Source organism: Mesocricetus auratus, unplaced genomic scaffold (genome assembly GCF_017639785.1).
Source record: "Mesocricetus auratus isolate SY011 unplaced genomic scaffold, BCM_Maur_2.0 Super-Scaffold_100035, whole genome shotgun sequence".
NCBI classification, from domain to species: domain Eukaryota; kingdom Metazoa; phylum Chordata; class Mammalia; order Rodentia; family Cricetidae; genus Mesocricetus; species Mesocricetus auratus.
Window position 1 is genome coordinate 4,238,866 of NW_024429214.1, and position 8,841 is coordinate 4,247,706.

The window sequence follows — 8,841 nt, forward strand, 5'->3', positions numbered from 1 at the left end:
GGCCCATATCATGTACCCCAAAACAGGAAGCAACTGAGAATCAGGATTGTACATGGGAGGTTTACTATTCAAAAGTATGTGTAATTGTAAAACTTTTGATGTCAGCATATAATGGAGGTCAGTCTCCAAATGTGCCTATTGTAAAAGTCTTGGTCATTTCCAAGCAACTGGAACTGGTAAACCATACAAGAGTACCCAATCTCACTAATAATAATCTGTGAAGTACTTGCTCCAAGTGTTTGTTGGTACATGTTCTCTTCTGTAAGAAGTAAATCTCATTGTCTTAAGTCAACTGTTGAACATCTCAAAGTGCTCCTGGTGGAAAAAGACCGTGAGTTAATACGTAAAGTACAAGCTGCCAAAGAAGAAGGTTATCAAAAACTGGTAGCATTACAGGATGAAAAGCTAGAACTTGAGAACAGACTATCAGAATTAAAGAAAATGAAAGTGGAAAGCGATGTCTGGAGGCAGTCTGAGAAGGAGCAGTGTGTAGAGAAACTGCGGGCTTCACAGATGGCGGAGGGAGCTTCAGAGCATTAGGATAAAACTTCAGCAACAAATTGTGAACACAGAGAAAGCAGAGAAAGAAAAACTTGAAAATTCTGAACTGAAACAGCAAATTAGTCATTTGCAGATCCAGGTGACCTCGCTGTCACACTCAGAGAATGACTTGCTGAATTCAACCCAAATGCTGAAGGACATGGTGGAGAGATTAAAACAAGAATGGCGAAATTTAAGGAGCCAAGCTGAAAAAGTGCAACTAGAAGTTGAAAAATTGGAGGAATAACATATAGAGTGGTTGGAAGAAAAGCATAAACTTCATGAGCGTATCTCTGACAGAGAAGTAAAATATAATCAAGCTAAAGAGAAACTACAGAGAGCTGCAACTGCTCAGAAAAAGAGAAAATCTCTTCATGAAAACAAGTTGAAGATACTTCAGGAAAATGTGGAAGTCTTGGAGGCAAAGAAAGAAGAGTTAGAAACAGAAAACCAGGTGTTAAACAAACAAAATGTTCCATTTGAAGAATATACAAGGATTTAAAAATATCAAAAGGACCTACAGAAAAGACATAATGAATTTCAAAGTCTAATTTTGGCTCCTGATCTGCCTCCAACAGCATCAGTCCATCCTCCTAACTTTCAGTCATCAGCTGTATTTCCTGGGATGGAGCCCTCCTTTCCTCCTCATATGCAAGAGGAACAACATCAAAGAGAACACTCTCTGCTTCGCAAAAGAATGGAAGAACTAGAAACTACACAGAGAAAACGAATAGAAGAACTTGGATCTCCAGGAGAATGATGCTAGAATAAAGGCAAGGCCAGAAAATCAATAAAGCATGAAATTTAACATGAGGCATTGAGATGCTTTATTACTGTTTGCCAAAATCCACGGGGTGCCTCAAGAAAAGGGACTATGTGCTACACGGCATGGGTTCCAGGATTTAGGAATATGCTAACCAAATAAAGTATTCGGATTTTCAGATACTTACAGCTTGTATTGACAAAAGATAAAAGCAACAAACTAACTAAGCAATCAATTTTTCATATTTTTATTTTATTGAATTTTTCTGGCATTTTGCCTAAAATATATACATTTTGAGTTCCTTTTTCCTCATCTTTGAGATGCCTGCTTGGTAATAATATCAGTAAATATCCCCTTTTTTGTAAATAAAAGTTATAATACAAAAATTATAGGAAAAGATAACCATTTTAAAAGCGTAGAAACACACTTAAAAGTTTCTAAATATATGTTCATTATAGAAATCTTTACCTTTTCTAAAAGCTGTGCACTTATTTATTGAATAACTTATTAAATATTTTAGATCTGTAAAAAAGAAGTAAATCTCTTTTGACTTATTTTATTTTGAAGTCTATTTGTCAGATATTAGGATTGATAACTCTGCTTTTTTCCTCTGTCTATTTGATTGGATAATCTTTTGCTAACCCTTAACTCTGAGGTAAAGGCTGTCTTTGAGTCTGAGGTGTGTTTCTTGTGTGCAACAGAAGAATGGGTTCTGTCCTGGAATCCATTCTCTTACCCTGTTTCTTTGTATGGGTGTATTAATTTAATTAATATGTAGGGATAATAGTGACAATTAATTGCTCATTCTTGTTTGTTGATGGTGGTGAAATAATATGTGAATTATTTTTCTTCAAGCTGTTGGTAGGGTGAGATTTTCTGTAGCCTACTGATCTTAGACAATAAAGCTAAATATATAAAAGGGAAATTGAAAGGATCTTCAACAAATGGTGCTGGCATTACTTGATGCTGGCATGTAGAATAATGCACATAGAAACAGGTTTATCACCACAAACATTAGTTAAGTCCAAATGGATGAAATACCTCAACAAAAATCAAGCCACACTGAACCTCTTAGAAGAAAAATTGTTAGGTACCATTGAATGAATATGTACAGGAGATTGCTTGTTGAACATAACAACAGTAAGACACACACTGAAGTCACCAATTAATTCTTGGTACCTCCTTAAATTAAGAAGCGTCTGTAAGGCAAAGGACACTGACAATAAGACAAAAAGGCAGCCCAGAGATTGGGAAAACATATTCACTATCGCCAAATTTGACAGAGGGCCAAGCTCTAAAATTTAAAAGAACTCAAGAAGCAACTCTCCAAATCAACAAAGGATCTGATTAAAATTGTGCTACAGAACTAAATAGAGAATTCTAAATAGAGGTGTCTAATATGGCTAAAGACACTTAAGAAAGTGCTCAATATCCCTAGTCATCAGGGAAATGTAAATCAAATAACTCTGTAATACCATCTTAATCTTGTCAGGATGGCTAAAATCTAAATCAACAATGACAATTTTTGCTGGAGATGTGGAGAAAGTGGAAAATTCCTCCACTGTTAGTGGGAGTACCAACATTTACAGCTACTTTGGGTATCATAATGGAGATTCCTCATGAAATGAAATCTACCAAAAGAACCAGCAATTCCACTCAGTTCCAGTATTTTCATAGCAAGATTATTTGGAATTTCCAGAAGTTGGAATCAACCTAAATGTCCTTCAACTTAAGATTGGAAAGAAAATGTGGTACAGAACAAAACAATGGAAACTTGAAATTTTCAGACAAATGAATGGCACTAGATTAAACCATCCTGACTGAGGTATCACAGTCACAAAAAGACAAACATTGTATATACTCAATCATATGTGGATTTTAGGCATAGATCAGGGGAGTTCTAGGCTTCAGACCCAGGGCCAAAAAGTCTGAGGAACAGAACTTTCAACCAACAACTTATGGAAGAAGAGGCAAACACCCATAGCAAACACTGATCAGAACTCAAGGAGCCCAGTGACAAAGAGGGAGGACTGATGAGCATAGGGGTCAAGACTGTGCTTGTTTAACCCACAGAAACAGCTGACGTGAAGATGTGGGACATCTTGAACCACAGACTGGCAGCTTGGAAACCAGAATGGGACTGATCAAGTCCCCCTGAATGTAGGTGTCAGTGAGGAGGCCTAGGCAATAAATGGGAACATGGGTAGTAGATACATATTTGTCCTTGGCATACAAATGGACTTTTAGTGCCCATCCAAAAATAAGAGATGCTCTCCCTTAGCCTCGAAGATTGGGGAGGACATAGCCCCTGCCATGGATGAAATGATATACTACAGATATCCCCCATAGAGTGCATCTACCTCCCTTTGGATAGAAGTTGGGATTGGGGAAGGGGGCATGAGGAGGTTAACGGGAATGGAACTGTGTGGGAGGAGAGGAGGGAGAGGAACAGGGCTCTGTGATTTACATGTGAACCAACCTTTTTTCTAATTTATATTTCAAAATAAAAATGATGTAAAATAATTAAAACTCCATTGAGAATTCTTTTTTTGTTTTTTGTTTTTATGAGACAGGGTTTCTCTGTATTGTTTTGGAGGCTGTCAGTCCAGCCTTGCCTCGAACTCACAGAGATCTGCCTGCCTCTGCCTCCCGAGTGCTGGGATTAAAGGCATGTGCCACCACTGCCCGGTTTGCATTGAGAATTCTATATTTAGTTCTGTATCACATTTTGAAATTGAATTGTCTGGTACTCTGGTGACAAATTTCTTCATTACTATGTATATATTGAAAATCGTCCTCTGTTATCTGTGGGATTTGTGAGCATCCTTTGCATTTAATGGACTGTCATTTAGTCTTCTTGAGTGTGTCCTTTGCCATGTAGAAACTTCTAATTTTCTGGTGGCCCCTTTTATTAATTGTTGATCTCAGCATCTGTGCTACTGATGTTATGTTGAGGATGTGGTTTGCTGTGAAAATTCTTTCATGATTATCTTTGGCTTTCTCTTCTAAGAGGTACTTTCATTTTGGCTGGATTTTGTTTAGGTCTTTTTTTCAATGGAACTTAAGTTTTTTCAATAGGAAAATCTAAAATGTCTAAAAGACACTTAATAAATTGCTCAACATACTTAGTCATCAGGAAAATGAAATCAAAATATCTCTGAGATAGAATCTCTCACCTGCCAGAATGGCAAAAAACAGCAATGGCTGTTGAAGCCAGAGACGATGTGGAGAAAAGGGGACACTCCTCCATTACTTGTGGGAGTGCACATTTCTTCAATTACATTTGCAACTATTATGGCACTTTGTCAGTCTACCCCAAGATACAGGAATTCAACTTTTAGGAATATTAGTAAAGTATGTAAATTTGATGTATGTGATCAACTATGTTCATAGCAGCACTATTTGTAATAGCAAGAATCTGGAAAATACCTAGATTCCCATTAATGAAGAATGGATTAAGAAATATGATACAATTAAACAATTGAGTAATAATCAGTAAAATCAAAACAATGAAATCTTGATATTGGCAAGCAAAAAGATGGAATTAGAAGAAAACTTCCAGGTTGAGGTATCCCAGAAAAAGAAGTCAAACATGGTATATACTCACTAATATGGATATCAGTCTAAATGATAACCAGCCTAAAATTCCCCTATACAGAAGGTAGGAAAATGTAGAGAATTCATGGTGCCCAACAGAAGCAGAAAGGGATAAGATATCATGATCACTTTTGAGCAAGCAATGGGAAGGAGAAGAAATAGGAAAAGGAGGAATGAAGAGAATTAGGGCGAAGAACATGAAGGATCAGTAGATTGAGTAGGGGATATAATAGAGGAAAGCATCAAAAGAGACACCTTAATAGAAGGATCCATTGTAGATTGAAAGAGATGTATGGCATTAGGGAAATTTCTAGATATTGACAGAGATGAACCCATCTATGAATAAAATCAACAGTGGAGAGGCAAATTTAAATACTCTTTACCTACAATGATATTGATGACTACCTTAAATGCCATCAAAGAGCCTTCTTGTAGTAGCTGATGGAAGCAGAAGCAGATATCCACAGTTAAGCACTGAGTAATGCTGAAATTCCCATTGTAGAGAGCTAGGAGTGATGAGCCAAATGTTCAATATCAATCTGGGGAAGCCCACAGAAATGACTGGTATGAACAAGTGGGAGCTCATGGCCCCAGACTTGCAACTGGGGAATGAGAATAACTCTACCAGTTCTCCTGAACGTGGGTGACAATTAGCAGGCCTGGGAAGTCCATTCATCTTCTCCCAGTGAAGCCAGCATTTATCACTAGAGCACGAATTGACTTTGGGATCCCTTTCCACATGAAGGGATGCACTCTTAGCTTAGATACATATCCCAATGATGAGTCAGACTTCATAAACCTCCAAGGATGATGGCCTTATCAGCTCTGAGGAGTTGATGGTGATGGGGTTAGGTGATCAGTGAGGGGCATAGGAGGATTGGAGGGAGAGGGAACTTGGAGAGGTATGCAGTATAATTTTGCCTGTAGTTCCATAAAAAATAATCTTTGAAAAACTAAGTGCATCTCTTGTCTATGATACATATGCTTCAACATCATCCATTAAAGTGTAATTTTCCCATTTCTCCAGTGTTCAGTATTATTTTAAGCTATTGCCTTTAGTTTGACAAGACTATGGCTGATGTCAGATATGATTTTTCTCTAAATTTTCAGTTGCTCAGCATAGTAATTATGAAGAAAATTAAAAGCATTAATGCAGAATATCAAAACCACCTGGGAAAATTGGATACATTTTGTATAGTCCTGACCATTAGGATTAATGCAGGCTTTAAATGAGTCCACAAGTTCCAAAATAAACATGGTGTATTAGGAAAGCATTTACACAAGAAGTAGTAAACAACTGTCGTGGTCTTTCTGCTCTACAAGGTGCAGTCTCTGCTTTTCTGAATCTCTCACCACAAAACAAGATAGTGAAACAACACCTGCTTTTACACATATAGAACCACATATAGACACCTAAAACCATGCCCCTAGGATGTGACACCACCACATGGTCACTGTCATAGCAATGTGAAACTACATTTCCCTGGTTTGTTTAAATAAGAAAATATAGGCAAGGAGAAAGTTAAAACTTTGTAAAAATTTAGACCTACAAAAAGAGAATAGCATTAAGCAATATAAACACACTAAACGTCCAGTCCCAGGTTAATGGAATATTACAGAGTTACCTTAGCACCTGTCCTATACTGGAAAGTGTAATTATTGTACCTAATATGCTTTAGGTAAGGTAAGAGAAGATATTAGCTACAACTATGTAGTCTTCAACCTGATAAACGACCTGAGAAGGAAAATAGCATTACAAGGATAAATCAGAAGTGAAACAAAGTAACTTCCTAAAAGTTCAAGGAATGAGAGAAAAAGCAGACTACCTGTGCAGACACCCAAGATTTACAATAATTTTGCGACAACCAACTTTGCCTAAGACATAGAGTATGTGAGAGACTGTCTCAGAAGCAAGAAAATTGGAAAGAATGCCCTACCACTAATTGGCATGTGACAGCAGTCTCTTTAGGTTTACTTCCCATTAGCCCAGTTAGAACAGCATGTATACTGTCAGCAGTTGAGACAGAGGGATTTCTTTGTCATGAAAAACAAACTCCGAGTAGAGTGACATCAGAACACATCTTACTCTCTGGAAGTGCATGATGAAGTCTGAATTAGTTTTGTATTTTGTCAACAGAGGTATAAATTATTAAATCATTTAAATGCCATATTCTATTGTTTTTTATAGTATTTGAAGATCACACATCTTGGGTGCACACATGTTCGGTGCACCACTGAGTACATAGAGACCCTAAATAACTAATTTTTTTAGGTACAAGGTACAATTTTTAGGTAATTGTAATCCTTAGTAATTAGAAACATCTATTCCTCACTGACTGAAGCTTCCCACATAAAATATGGACAATTTTAAACATATATATGTAAATCTTTGATCGAAGTAGACTGAAATATCTTTATCAGAGAAAGTATTCATAGTTCAAAATAAGAACATTTTAATAAATTGTTTCAACATGCAAAATATTATACAGATATTTAGACATCACGTTGAATCAAGTAGAATCAATATTGTGGGGCACCCTCTTCTTTCTGGAGACATTAGCGAATGCTGTCAAGACATTGTATTTTTCATTGTTGAAGATTCAAAAATTAATATCAAAATAGAAAGCTTAAATCATATAGGTTTCCATATAGAGAACGATATCAATACTGATGAAAATATTTTGAGAAATTTTTGAATTTTTCCAGAGAAAAGAGTTTGGATAATAATAAACCTTAGATTTATTTTTCTGTTGCACAACAGTTGACTCCTCTGATATGAGACAGAAAATCTGATTTTATTAACAGCATGCTTGAATATAGAGGACCACCATGAATAGGGAATACTATTAAACTTGAAAAAAAAGTGGCATAGGTGCTTAGGTAGTGCAGTTTTTCCCTGTATTAAATGTCAGTAGCATAAGTCAGATTCTTCTTTCTTTGGTAATTCTTTTTGGATAACTAGCAGGACTTTTTTAGTCATTTACATGGTTGGTGTCTTTTCTCTTCTTGAAAGTGGTTATTTTCTGTTTTCCTACAAAGAAAAGAACCGTCCAAAAAGTGTATTTCCTTTCAATTTGTGGGATTTACATTGGTGGATGACCTATTATGGGTCACATGAAAAGGTTCCTTCTGCTCTAATCGACTTGTGCTTATCTTTGATTCTATCCATAGCTTTTCTTCTACTTTCTGATAGAAACACCTACCCAAATGTAGCAAATATCCTTAATTTATTCTGAGGAAATAAATTCTTGAATTGGATAGGCTGATTTAGCTCAGAAGGATAATTTGGCCAATTATTTCCCACAGCTGATGTTTCTTTCTCATTAAGAAAATTCAATGTCAGAAAAGCATTAAGCATTCCCTATTTTTCTTTTTAGTTTGGAACATTTTAAAATTTTTATTGTACAAACACTCTTGTTAACATATCCATCACCCCAATACTTCACCCTCGCATTCTCCCTTGCTTCCTACTGAGCCCCCAAACAAGCCCCCACCCACTTCCCTCACTTCCCTGGGAAAGTGAGCCCCTCCACGTGTGATCATCCAAGTCCATCACATCACTTGGGGGAATGCCCAGGCCACCGTGTGTGTATCTGGCCTGTAATACTATCCTTCCACAGGATATGGGCTCCCAAAATCCATTTGTGAACTAGGAATAAACACTGGCGTCACGGTTAGAAATTCCTTAGACTACCTTGGCCTCCAGCTGGCACATATTTTCAGAGGTCATGCTTAGGTCCTGTACTGATCACCCCCATTCTCTTTATGACTAGGGTCTCTATGCTCTCATTAGGTCAGGTTAACTGTAGTATCTTCAGCACTATCTTGGCTCATTTGCTTATCTTTTCTCCCGCTCTGCAACTGGATTCCAGCATTATGTTTCAGAGTTTAGTCTGGTAATCCTTTGCTCTATGCTTAAAAATCACATATTAATAAGTACA

At 36.9% G+C, this 8,841-nt stretch overlaps 1 pseudogene; it reads left to right on the forward strand.

Annotated features, from left to right (window-relative positions):
* The first annotated feature begins 249 nt into the window (after positions 1-249).
* LOC121135281 lies at positions 250-1,300 on the forward strand (annotated as a pseudogene).
* The last annotated feature ends 7,541 nt before the right edge of the window (positions 1,301-8,841 follow it).